Source organism: Tachysurus vachellii, chromosome 7, assembly GCF_030014155.1.
Source record: "Tachysurus vachellii isolate PV-2020 chromosome 7, HZAU_Pvac_v1, whole genome shotgun sequence".
Lineage (NCBI taxonomy): Eukaryota > Metazoa > Chordata > Actinopteri > Siluriformes > Bagridae > Tachysurus > Tachysurus vachellii.
The window spans coordinates 7,536,006-7,549,787 of NC_083466.1; the positions used below are offsets into that span (position 1 = coordinate 7,536,006).

Consider the following 13,782-nt stretch of genomic DNA (forward strand, 5'->3'; position numbering starts at 1 on the left):
GCCACCTTCGCATCAGTCACCTCAGGCTTGTTCATTGGGGATAAATACAAACACATTTAAACAGTGATAATAATATGTTTTGTACTATATTTTTGAAATTGAACTGAATTGAATATGGACCTGACTGCAGCAATATTATTCCATCAGGACTTTGTTTAAAAAGATTTATTTTCATACTGCCATGTAGCTATGTGATGGAATGACTGGGATGTTTATCTGACTATCAAGTTTTGCTAACATCAAAGATTGAAGCATTAAATGTCTTCCCTCATTCCCTCTTCACATCTGTACTTAGAGATGTCCACAAACTATCTGATCCAACGGGATATTTGTTAATGTCAGGTGTGAACAGAATCTAAGCAGATGTCATCAGTTTAAGGTGAGTCTGCATCGTTGGCTTTGGCAAGTACTGTTTATTCTCTAATACATTTACATTTACATTTACAGCATTTGGCAGACGCCCTTATCCAGAGCAACGTACAGAAGTGCTTAAGTCTCTATCATTGGATACATTAACTCTGGTTCACTGGGTTACTTAAGATACCATGAGTCTAAAACACCGTTCCATTTTATTTATTTATTTATTTTATTAATTTTTATATAAACATATATGCAACAAACAAGAAAGGAAGTGTTTTATGAATAAGTAGGTCTTCAATCTCTACTGCTGTAAGGTGAGTCATTTCAGCACATTGTCCTGCACTGTCTTGTTAGTCTTGTCCTGCACTGTCTTGTTTGTCTTGTCCTGCACTGTCTTGTTTGTCTTGTCCTGCACTGTCTTGTTTGTCTTGTCCTGCACTGTCTTGTCCTGCACTGTCTTGTTAGTCTTGTCCTGCACCATCCTGTATGTCTTGTTTTTCTTGTCCTGCACTGTCTTGTTTGTCTTGTCCTGCACTGTCTTGTTTGTCTTGTCCTGCACTGTCTTGTTTGTCTTGTCCTGCACTGTCTTGTTTGTCTTGTCCTGCACTGTCTTGTCCTGCACTGTCTTGTTAGTCTTGTCCTGCACCATCCTGTATGTCTTGTTTTTCTTGTCCTGCACTGTCTTGTTTGTCTTGTCCTGCACTGTCTTGTTAGTCTTGTCCTGCACCATCCTGTATGTCTTGTTTTTCTTGTCCTGCACTGTCTTGTTAGTCTTGTCCTGCACCATCCTGTATGTCTTGTTTTTCTTGTCCTGCACTGTCTTGTTAGTCTTGTCCTGCACCATCCTGTATGTCTTGTTTTTCTTGTCCTGCACTGTCTTGTTTGTCTTGTCCTGCACTGTCTTGTTTGTCTTGTCCTGCACTGTCTTGTTTGTCTTGTCCTGCACTGTCTTGTTTGTCTTGTCCTGCACTGTCTTGTCCTGCACTGTCTTGTCCTGCACTGTCTTGTTAGTCTTGTCCTGCACCATCCTGTATGTCTTGTTTTTCTTGTCCTGCACTGTCTTGTTTGTCTTGTCCTGCACTGTCTTGTTTGTCTTGTCCTGCACTGTTTGCACCAGGTCACACAGATGCACTTTATGTGGCTAAGACTACTTACTAAGTCCTTATCTCTGTGTTTGTTTTATGTAGCACCATGATCCTGGAGAAACTTTGTCTAATTTCACTGTGTACTGTAACAGTTATATATGGTTAGAATGACAATAAAAGCTTCTTGACTTGACTTCTTCTTGACATTGAGTTGCATCGGTGTTGTGCATCATCTCCAGAAACTGAACCATAAAAGGTCAATTCACAAAAAGGTGAAATGAACCGGAGCTCACGTTCACATTAAACTAAATCGTTGCATTTCAACCGCTTAATTTGTTGCTGATTCTTTTATTTCTGTTTTTTTTTATGACTGTCAAGTGCATTAAAATAATTAAGTAAGTAAATAAATAAATAAATAAATGGCTCTTTTCCTCCACCTTGTGGCGAATCCGTAAACTGCCGTTTGGACCTCCTGACTCTCCGTACTAAAGATGCTGAAGCAGAAACCTCAGTGTGTGTCAGTGCTTTTTTTTTTTTTTTTTTTTTTTTGTTATTCCCGCTTGCTCCATCCACACACCGCAGACGCAGATCCTTTTGCCATATGGAAACACAACGGGTAAAAACTGAACCGATACACGGAATACCGACTAAATGTTGTTTTTTTTTGGTGCAAACCTGCACGCGCTGCGTTTTTCCCCTAACATTTCGGCGACAGCGCTCGCGCTCCAGGCTGCAAATAATGAATTAACCAACAGGAGGAAATAAACAGCGGCTAGCTGCAGCCACATTGCATTGTGTTCCCTGGATATAATACGCATTTTCCTACAAACTGCTCCCGTGCACTATTGATGAAACCCTTATCTGGTGTGGAATGGACACTTTTACCACCAATAATAATAATAATAATAGTAAAAAAAAAAAACCCTCAAGCTGCTCTGCTAGTCAGAGGCTGAAGTGTTTAAACAAAGAAATGCATTCTTAAAGAAGAAGGACAGCACAGGCTGGATTTGCTCTTAAGGTAAAGCATTAAAAAAAAACAGTTATATAAAAACATCTCTTTGAATGCATGCATGCATGTAGAGCAGATAATTCTCTCTCTTATCTTTTTGTTTTCCTTTTAGCCTGCCATCTTGATGGAGGTATTAAGAGATGGAGCTTATTTCAGATCATGAACTGGATTGTGTTGTCATACCGAGCTAGCTGCAGCACAACTAATAATATTTTTGCCAGGGGCTGTTTTTTAAATATTGCATGGGACGTTGTAGTTGATATTTATTCTGTATTTAAAAAAGAAAGAAAGGGAGAAATGGTATCACATACATAATATATATTGCTGTATCTTCTTTTGTCACATCTGCAGTGTCTTCACTTGACTAACTGGCAAGCCATGCATGGCTTTGTCCTATTACACAGCTAGACAGATGCCTGTAAGTTTATCCTCATCCCTGTGTTAATTGACCTAAGCAGAAACTTAATAAAGTTGTTTCAGTACTTTTGCATGCACCTGCTTCAACTGTGCATAGGGCAATTGCACTTAAATCATTTTCAGGATTATTAATGGCATGGAGTCTAATGGCATTCGTTCACTTCAGTGAGTTACAGAAAAGTGCTGGTTCATAGCACAAAACCTGGTGAGTTGTTAGGTTTTAAAAGCTTTTTATGTTGCACGGTAAACATGCACTAATATTAATTTTAATCCTGATCTTCAGATTGCACTTTACTCACCTTGCCATGCATCAAAACTACTTTTTTGGCCAAAGATATAGTCTCATTCACATTAAAAACAGGTCTTTATTTTAGGACAAATCTTTATAAAATTCTAAAAACATGATGGAAAGATAATGTTTCTCCAAATGACATAGTGATAGTGTCTCTGTGATGTAATATTTCAATATTAACAATTTAATAAGCATACTCTTTTGAACGTGTGTTCACACCTACACCGATTTTATCCCTGCATGTCAGCAGTCTATGTACTAGGAAGGCGTTAGAAGGTTTTCCTGGTACTGGTTGACGTAGTAATAACGTTTACCTCTGGTTGGAGCAGCTAGCATTCCAAATCATTTTTCTTTCTGCTTAAATAAAATGTTCAGCAGCGTATATGTCATTGAAGATGAAGGAGAAGGTGAGCTTCAGTCCCATTGGGAGTCGCTGCACCCATCGCTCCATGTCTGCCTAAACGTATCTCACCTTGGACGTGTTGCTGGACACGCCCATATCTAGTCACCAACAATTCCTTTAAATCAACAATTTGCCAACAATCATATTACTTTTTTACATTTTTAAAAAGGACTGTCATACTTTTGATTTGTTTATAGTAACATTCATTGTTTGGGAACATTTGTGAATCGAGTCAGTTATATAATTCACTTATATTATCAAAATATAATTGAAACCACATTACTACTAATTGTTTAAAAGCATACAGGAAACATCATACATCATCCACTTACATGTTTTCTTAACTCTACATCTGTTATAAAAGTCTCCATGTCAATTTCTACAGTAGATACAATAACATATTCGAATGCTCACGTTAATATAAACGTGGAACTGAGCAAAGAAACAACCAAATAAACTGATTTGTTTTGAAATTATTTATATCCTATATATTTCTAGCGATCTTGAATAGGCACAATGATGTTTTCACACACTCGCAGATAAAAGAGAGGCTGTTCAAGGGCACTTTGGATAATTAAGAGATCCTAGCTTCCTGTAGGGATCCTAACCGGAAGACAACGTTCTCTTGTAGACAGCGTAGCACCTATAAGAGCGCACTTTACGTTATGCATCACTACCTTTCATTCTGTTTGTGAGGAAGATGACTAGGTAGGTAGCATACGTCGGTGCCATTATGCTCCAGAAACAATTAATGCCCTGTTCAGATGGTGATTTAATGACAGCTGAACAGATCTGAAAGCAGGCCTGCATTGATCCTTCTTTGAGAGCCAAGTGAAAGTCTGTTGCTCCCTGAGCACTTTGACAATCCAGTTAAAATGGTACTCAGTGCAAACAGATAAAGGTAAACAAGCAAGCGTGTGGAAGTAAAGACCGCACGTCAAATGTTAATGCCGTGTTCGTGCTGTGGGGTTGTGTTTGTTGTCTGGAGTAACAACATCCCCAGCTGTAGTTGACCAGGCGTTTTTTTTTTTCCAGTCAGTTTCTTAAATACTCGTTTATTCTCGCTCTTCTAAATAGTTTGTCCTGTACAGTTTTCTGACCGTAGCTTTATAATACAATTCTTTCTCCTTAAACACGACAACTACTGTTTGTTACACAAAACCTGGGATTTTTGTGACTCTACAAACTCATGATATGAAGAAATTTCTGATTGAGTCTTTGTTACTTCATTGTATGGCACCTTAATTTGAGGTTAACGTCACAATTCGGATTTACTACCCAGGGTAAAAAAATAAACACTGCTGGGGTTAAAAGTAAGGTTAAGGATGACAGTAACCCGGGGTTAGGCTCAGTGTGAAAAGCCCTTTTTAAGGAGAGATAGACCGAGTCTCCAGTGTCAGTGGTTTGCAGTATTCAGCGTTAAAGCTGTAACTTTAAAGTCTTCAGGACTTATTATCCTTGAACTCTGTGGTTTCTTGGTAAGAAGCCAAGATGTGGTTTTTTTTTCTTTTTCCTTTCAAAAGACAACTGGGTCACGGAATGACTTTATATTTGCTTTTAACAAGTGATATTGGGAAGTAGTTTAGTTCAGCAGATTCTCCAAGCATTACATTTAAGTATAAATGGTGAAGTATACAATAAAGAATTGTAGTCAATGGCAAATTGTTGTGATTATAAGAGGAATGAAACAGTTTGGGATGAGATTTGTATAGGACATTATTCAACTAACTTAGTAAGTTACAAGAAACTCAGGCTGCATTCGAAGCCCTGCATGTTTTTGTTACTCTCTTAATACTAGACGTGATCTAGATCAGCAGCAGAAACGGTGAATCGCAATTTCTTTATGCAAAAAGCGTGAAGCCGCTTAGCTGTGAGACAAGAAATGTTGTTGTTTTTTTGTTTGTTTTTATTGTTATTGTGTTGTGTACTGGTGTTTGGGGCGTGGCCTCTGCTTGAGTTGTTTGAAGAGAATAGACCACAGATTTTCTGTTGTTTACGCTGAAGATAGAGGCGGTCAGATCATTAATCTCAGAGAAGCTGAAGGAGCCGGTGAGTGCAGCTTAAGCCTGTTGCCTTTCTCTCACTATCTCCTTCTTTCTCCATCTTCCTATTTTAAATCATTCTGCTCCTAGGTGTGAATAATTGTGTGAAGGTTTGCCTGTACGGTACCCTGTGGTTGGCCGGGGTTGTGGTGTGAGCGTTTTACGAAGTTATTCGGGTGCTGTCGAGAAGTTTCATATGATCTGGTTAGTAGTAGCGGGGCAAGACTCGTGGGCTCGATGTGTGCAAGGCATTTTGCCGCTCATCCGAGAAGAATTACTGATATTATATTCCAGGGAATTAAATTGCTGGGCCATGGAAGGCTCAATTAGTAACTTACTCTTGTTGTCATGGGAACAGCCAGACCCTGTGATAAGACGGTTGCGCTTGGTGGATGGTTTCGTTTAGTACAATAACGTTAACGAGATATTTTCCAATATATCTCCTACCCGTCGTTCCGGAGTTATGATGGTGTTCTCACGTCCATCCAGGACAGTGGTGTAAATCTTTCCAACTCGTGTGGGTGTTTAATGCTATGACTAAGGGAATAAATGTGTTTTAGTGAACCTGAAAGCCAAGATGCTGAGGTGGGATGAAATGGGCAGCAGGCCAATCAAAAAGCTGTTTTCACCTTGTAGACCTTTAATAAGGACTGAGTGCTGGGAAATACTTATGCTGTTTTCCTTACTGACTATAAACACTGTCCCTTAGCGTAGTAGACGCCAATACAATAATATATATCAGTTTGGTGATTGCTCGAGTAAGCTGGGTTTTTGAATACATCTTCTACCTTCCCACACTGTTCCCTTTTCCAACCATCCTTCCTTTAGTAAAATGGTAGGAGTTGGAGTTTATATTTTTCCAGATGAGGTTTTTTTTGTGCCCAACACAGAGCTGTTGAACTGAGCTGTCTTGATTCCTCAGACTGATGGAGAACACGATTCTTTCTTTATATAGCCTCATCAGGGCTTCTCCATCAGTAAGAGGAAGTAATAGCATTTTCATCAAGTAGCGTAACAGATCTCATTAATAATAAGCCTACCATTCAGACCTCCTGGTGACGACTCTGTGGTTCTCTGTTACTCTCTTTGCCGCTACACACCGTGACCTCGGCTCTGACATGTACGATATGACTGTGCCGACATGTTCCACCTCACCACCTCATCATCTAGATCAGCGTCCTCATTAAAGGTAATATATGTGGGTGAAGGCAGCGATGTGGAATTCAGCCACTTGTTAAACTCTTCACTGTTCTACATATTCAGCATACAGTGTTACTGTCATATTTGTGTAGTTTAGACAGGGGCTAATTGTAAGGAATCAAATCATACCATTCAAGCCATTACATGGGGCCAATTTGCTTGCATCCATCCATCCGTCCGTCCGTCCGTCCGTCTGTCTGTCTGTCTGTCTGTCTGTCTGTCTGTCTGTCTGTCTGTCCGTCCGTCCGTCCGTCCGTCCGTCCTTCCACCCCACCCCCCAACCCCACATCACACACAAGAATTTATTTGTAGTATATTATTTTTTACTTATTAGATTTAGTTAAATTAAAACTCCAAATGAATTGCTGAAATTGGAAACTAACATTATTAGGATGTGATCTGTATCTATTTCTGAGGCGGAAATGCTAAAGAAAAGCAGTAAAATATTTTAGATTGATGTTTTCACACACTCATCATTTGCTTTTTTGCCTCTTAGCCGGTTTTCAGAAGTGTCATTGGCTTATAGCTCAGAAGGCTGTGTTCAAATCCCACCATCCCACCCCTGGGCCCTTGATCAAGGCCCTTATCCTTCAAGTATTTTTTATTTCTTTATTTATTTTTAATTAAAAATAAAACAGATGTTTGTAAGTCACTCTGCCAAATGTTGTAAATGTACATTAACTGTCCACTTTATTAGGAACACTTGCACATGCATGCAGCTATCTACACAGTCAATCATGTAGCAGCAGCACACTCCCAAAATATATAATAATAATAATAATAATAATAATAATTCAGATGCCATGTCAGGTGCTGCAGTTTATTTTTGTGTTTATATTTTGTGTATCGAGAGATTTGTAGAAAGTTATGTAGAATTATGAAAAAATACACATAAAGTATTGAACCTGTTGTAACCTCACATGGATTTTTTTCCTTTATAACTGCAGACTTTTCTATTCTCCCTCTAGAATTGACTTTAGAGCCTTCTTCCATAAACAGTAACTAAAACATCTGCTTACAGAAAACTTTCCCATGTTAACAGATATACATGTCATACAAGTCTGTGTGCACAAGTTGTTACTATAGAAACAGAAACAGGTCGATTCAAGGCTTTCCGTTTGACCAGGGCGTACAGTATTTGCTTCACATATTCTGGAAATAATGTTTCAATTATGTAAAAAAAAAAAAAAATCACAGTTTATTGAATGTATGTAGACTTTTCATCCATTTTCGGTGTATATTGACTTTGTAGGACTGAAAATGCTGACACTTTCAGACGAGTTGACTTAACAAGCCTACGTGCATTCATTACTGTATATATCCAACAGTTTATGAATCAGCTTTTTTTTTCCTTTCATTTTTTTTATTTTTTTTTTAAGAAAAACTGAGCAAGGAAAACACAACCATTTTTATCTTAGAGAGGAGGCGGGGCTTAACCCGTTGCTAGGTATGACACGTTCTTCTGAAGGCTGTGATTGGTTGTTTAATAAAAAAAATAGGAGCACTTTTAAATCTGGTCTATTATAAGCCTTCACTTTGTCTCTATGTTAAGACATTAGAGGTTATATGGTGTAGGGATTACGTTCGTGACCGATCGTATTAGAGATGATTTAACATCTGTATGTTATAAATGTAATTAATGTTAATGTAAACATCTCAGACACAACACAGAAATTCTATAATTATTATTATCTTACTGTCATTATTAAATATTGTATACAATACGTTTCTTCTCCTTCTTCAACCTTCGGCCGTTTTCCTCTCTGCTAAAGAAACTCCGCAGCCTCTTAAAAGTCCTCCTCACTACTCCTAAGACTTTTTGACCTTTTGAGCTCTTTTAAAGGTTAAGATGCTTTATGAAGAGCTTTTATCTTTACTAAGATCTTCTCTTTAATTTTAAGGGGAAACGCCGACATTTCTGAGGAGACATCACTAGGAGCAACGCTTTGCACTAAGGATTTTCATGAACACAGACCCTGGGATTTAATCTAAATGAAGAGCAAGAGCCTTCAGTTAAATCACTTTGTCTGTGAATAAAAATCCATGACACAGACATCAAAACCCAACCTGCCAGGATGATGTTCTGACAAATTCGAAGCTTTCATCCGTGTCGAGAAAGTGAAAATCTCTCGTTTTTGAAGTCGTGGGCATGCGGCGAAGTTCACGTCGTGCCTGACTTGTCGCCGTACACGTGACAAGTCAGGCGACGACTAGGGTTTTTTTTTTTGCTGCAAATATATTGGCAAGCCAGTAATAGGAGCTGAACTGATATTTCTACTGTGTTATCATTACGTCCTATTGAATTCCTGCAGCTCGTCATAAGAGCGTTTTTTTTTTTTTTTCTCAAGCTAAGCTAAGATGCAAAAGCTGTTTGTGTTACAAAAATGAATTGTGAAATGAAAAGGTCTCGCACCAGAGCTTGGGGGCGAGACCGGTCTACGAGCAAACATTAGAGACAAGGAAATGGAAGAGTATATCAGTATCAGTGTTCACAGTTAAGTAATCTGATATGGAAGACGTAGACATTAGTAATAAACTCCATTAGGGAGGTCACTTTTTCTTAATAATTGATTTGATTATTTATATTTCTGTTTTGTCCGGTCATGAGCTACGGCCTTGTTAACAGGATCTGAAGTTGAAGTCGTAGCTGGTGCTCACGATTCCAGTGAAATTTGGTCTTTTTCCATGAAAGAAGTCATGCTCAAGCGTTTGAAGAAGGTATACACGTGGTGATAATCCCTTTTGCAGCAAATTCTGTGGTATTCATCTCAGGGCAAATGTTATCGGAACGCAGGTGGACGGTGTGTATGCGCTCTAACGGAGGTTGCAGAGGGATGACAGAAATCTGGCTTTTAAGGCCTTCGTTTTGCTGAAATTTATCTTTCTCACCGGCTGCAAAGTCATACATCAGAATTGCCTTCAGAAAAAAAACATGGTGGACAGAAGTACCTCTATGATACACCCCTAAGACCCCTAAGCAGTGAATGTATGCTATCCTGGTGTTCATTACAATACTGTTTTTGTACCGAATACTGATTAATTTCAGATGCAATACGGAACTTATTTTAATATGTTTCTGTGCTACTGAATATTTCATTATTATGTAATTGCTGTGGTATAAGAGGAATTAAACACACATCGTTATGTCTTCTGTTTGGTGTAGGTGTCGAATTTCCTGTCACAGATCGTGCAGCTGAATATGTTAGGCTTAAATATTAACAGGACAAAGTCATTTTTAATAATGAAGGACTTTCATAATGTTAATGAAGTATTCGATTTTTTGCATGCTTAGGTGGTCTTCGATTGATTGAGCTGAGGTTGAGTGGAGATGGTGTGTGTGTGTGTGTGTGTGGGGGGGGGGGTGTTACCAGTGCAGGGTGTGAATTAGTGTGAGATAAGCAGTCTAATATGAAGGCCCTCGGTGGTTTACTGATACTCACCCCTGCTGTCCTCACCTGTGGACTTTACTGCTCATCTGCTCTGTAGCTTCCTTGAGCTCTGACAAGTTACATACCTGACTCCATATTCACCTCACAGTCTACATCCTGAAACACTGTCACTTCCCCCTGTCACTTATGTGTTTCATTACATGTTCTCCAAGCTGTTGAAGGGATTTGTTTCAGGGATTGTTACGTGAGTTTAGATATTCCGAAATGGAGTTACGTTTTGGACATCATCTCTTGTGGAGCGTGTTATTCTTCCAAGATCAGATCGCTAATGATGGAGGACTTGGATATAATCGACTAAACGTTTGATCATTGTTTGTTTATTTAACCTGGTGATTTAACTGTGATGTACAGTATGTGACTTGCAAATGGCCCTGGATTGATAGTCATTAAAGATAGTCATTAAAGATAGCCAATAGTCATTAAAGATAAGTGTGTATTAATGAGTGTGAGTGTGCTGTCTTATGGTGTTACAGTCTATATTAATGTTTAGAGTGTATAAAGTGCATGGTGGCCTAGTGGCTCTGGCATGTTTTGCCTTGCATCTGTGTAGTTGGAGGTTCCATTTCAATCACTGTTTTCTTCTCTAGTCCAAAGACGTGTGTCGTAGCTTGATTAGCATCTCTATATTGTGTGTGCATGTGTGTGTCTTTGTGTGTGTGTTTGCAATTGTGCCCTGAGAATGGTTGGAAACAAAAATCTTATCCAGACTCCCCATGACCCTGTGTAGGATAAGCAGAAGATGGATGAATGGATGTTTCACAAGACCCCTGACCCTGGAGACCCCTTCCTTAAATCCTCATACTTATATATGCTCCTGGTTACACAACTCCACATGACTACATACAGCTGTAGAAAGGACATTATTTATAATCACTCTCCCCGCTGTCTCCCGGATGATGACTGATTTCCTTTCGAGTCTGGTTCCTCTCAAGCTTTCTTCCTCATGCAGTCTCAGGGAGTTTTCCTGCCTCAGGATTGCTCATTAGGGATAAATATAAATTTTAATTCTTAACTTTGAATCAAATAGAATAAATGTTAAATAAACGTCTCCAGTCCATCGTTCCAGCGACGAAGCACATTTTAAAAACGCGTTCATGTGGTGCAGCTGCCATTAAAAGGTGTTAATATAGAAACGATCATCTATTTGAGCAGCCGCAATTATTTTAAAGCAACGACTCGTCTCCAAGTCAACAGTGTCTGACTACTTAGATTTCAGAATTGAACAGCACATAGAATATATAGCACAATATATTGTTTTGCTAAGAACAGCAAAACTGCAGCTCCAAAACATTGTTTTATCAAAGGATACAGCAAGAACAACGTTTCTGTAAGTAACAAACCAGTTCTCAATGTTGTAAAACTTCTTAAAGGTATCGTACAGTGAGCTACATCTGTGGTGGTACTGTACACACCTTACTGGCACAGTCAGCGACGGCGTAACGAAGGGCAGCTCGATCATTACAGCCTTGTTAATTTAAATTGACTGCTAAATTACCATATGCCCCTCTGTTCCTTCCACAACCCTTACTGTCTCTTTCACTCTTTCTCTCTCTCTCTCTTAGATACCAATTATCTGTCTCTTCAAATCTAGCGCTAGATATCACATGCCTCTTGTAATCTGACATGAGTAATTTAAGCCAAGTAACCTTGATATGCGCCAACGATAAGCCTCAAACCATGTTCTATAACGAAGCGAGCTGGGTCTGGAGAGCATCCGAGGGAAATCAAATCAACCCCCTTCATTAATGTTTCAAATCCTCACTCAGCATATAATAGAGCCTTAGATAGCTTTCATACAAATGTAGCACACTGCTAAAGATGCTTTTCACTTGTTTGTGGATACGCAGCCAGACCTTATTTGGATGTTCGGTGTCACGGCTGTGTGGAACAGTATTCTTGCTGAGGATGCGACGCTTCGGGATGTATTATTATAGCGTATAGAATAATCAACTACAATATAAACACGAATGCTGAGACAAGTAAGATTTCATTAAAAAAAAAAAAAAATAAATAAATAAATAAAATTGTTCAAATGTTCCCTAAATAACACGATGATTTTTTTTTTACCGTAAGAGCAAACGATATCTTGCTTTCGCTTAATTCTGTTCCGCATGGAAAGATTTCTGAGAAATGTAAGCAGTCTGTCGCCCATAATCTTTGATTAAGTCGTGTTTACGCGTTCGCACAGATGCATCAAGCTGTACTGTGATTCGACAGGCAGCTCATGTGAAATGTTAGTCAGAGAACAGGAACAGATAGATATACGTAGGGTCAGTTTAAAAATAAATCGATACCATACTCATGCTGGGAAACGGGGCAGGGGGGCACGGGGGCACGGGGGGGGTGGGGTGGCGGGTGGTTTTGGGGTAGCGCCAAGGCAGTTTTAAATGAGGTGCAGAATATTTTCCAGCATATATGTAGGTAATTGTAAGAATGCTGTAGAAACAAGCTGTTTTCAGCTATTTGGGAAGAGACCCTAAGGGGTTGGCTGTAGGATTGTTTTTTTGGTCTGAAAGAGAGAGCAGAGTGAGAAAATGCCTCCAGGATATTTCCAGCCCTCTGTACTGAAATGGAGCCCTTGAATTATGGAGCTGTTGAATGAGAAGTATTGGAAGTCTTCTTCCTATAAAATAAATATGAGCAGGTGAGGCTGTGAAGAATGATGGGCTTTGTGTTCAAGTCAGCTTGTTTAGAGACTCCTGGGCTTTCCTCTGTATTTCCTCTCCATGTTCACATCCCCATTTTATTTTATGTCAATGTTTTTTCTTGCCAAATGTGCTTCACTTCAGTGCTGTAACTACAGTGAACGGTGAAATACGCACGCTACACAAATCCACACGCATTAGTCGAGGCATAACCTGCTTGTATCATTTTTACTTAATTAGCTGGCAACAGAAGAATCAGGAGCATTCAGGTATGTGGAAACACTGACAAAACCAAGTGAAATAAACCTGTTTTTTCTGCTCTAACACTGGAGCTTTTACTTACTGGGGGGCTAGCTAAAAAATTTATGATTTGTCCACCATATTTATTCATGGAGCAAGGTGAACAATCATACTCGGCTAGTGTATATATTTGGAAGAACCAGGTTTGGACGTCAAACATCAGCTGTCCACCTCGTCATTGACTATTTTCCTTCAACCGCACTCCATGTTGTGCTCCTGTTATTCCTGTTGTGTTGCTCTCATTAATTCTTAAATGTACACCATGATGATAAATATTTATATAGAACTAACACCGCTAAATATTTTAGGCACGTATTTCTACCGGTAACACATTCTTTACATATAATAAGTCCGTGTCGACTCTCAGCTGTCAGGTTTTTAGAAACGAGCGTGAGGGAAATACGCCGGAACTAATGGTTGCGTGCGGTAAGAGACTGATTGATTTCAGCCAGCAATCTGGCTTTCCGCACGACAGCAAGACAGGCCTCCTGCTCACACAGATGTTTATCTGTGAAAGATATCTAAATTCCACCTGTTGTTTTGCTTGACGCGACTTATTAAGCTTACCATCGCCGTTATA

At 39.2% G+C, this 13,782-nt stretch overlaps 1 protein-coding gene across 1 annotated transcript in view; it reads left to right on the forward strand.

Moving 5' to 3' along the window:
• The first annotated feature begins 2,047 nt into the window (after positions 1-2,047).
• b4galt2 (UDP-Gal:betaGlcNAc beta 1,4- galactosyltransferase, polypeptide 2) overlaps positions 2,048-13,782 on the forward strand; it is a 117,537-nt gene continuing 105,802 nt past the window's right edge. Inside the window, exon 1 of the mRNA XM_060873975.1 lies at positions 2,048-2,463. The gene's annotated coding sequence lies outside the window, so the exon portion shown is untranslated. The remainder of the gene's footprint in view (positions 2,464-13,782) is intronic.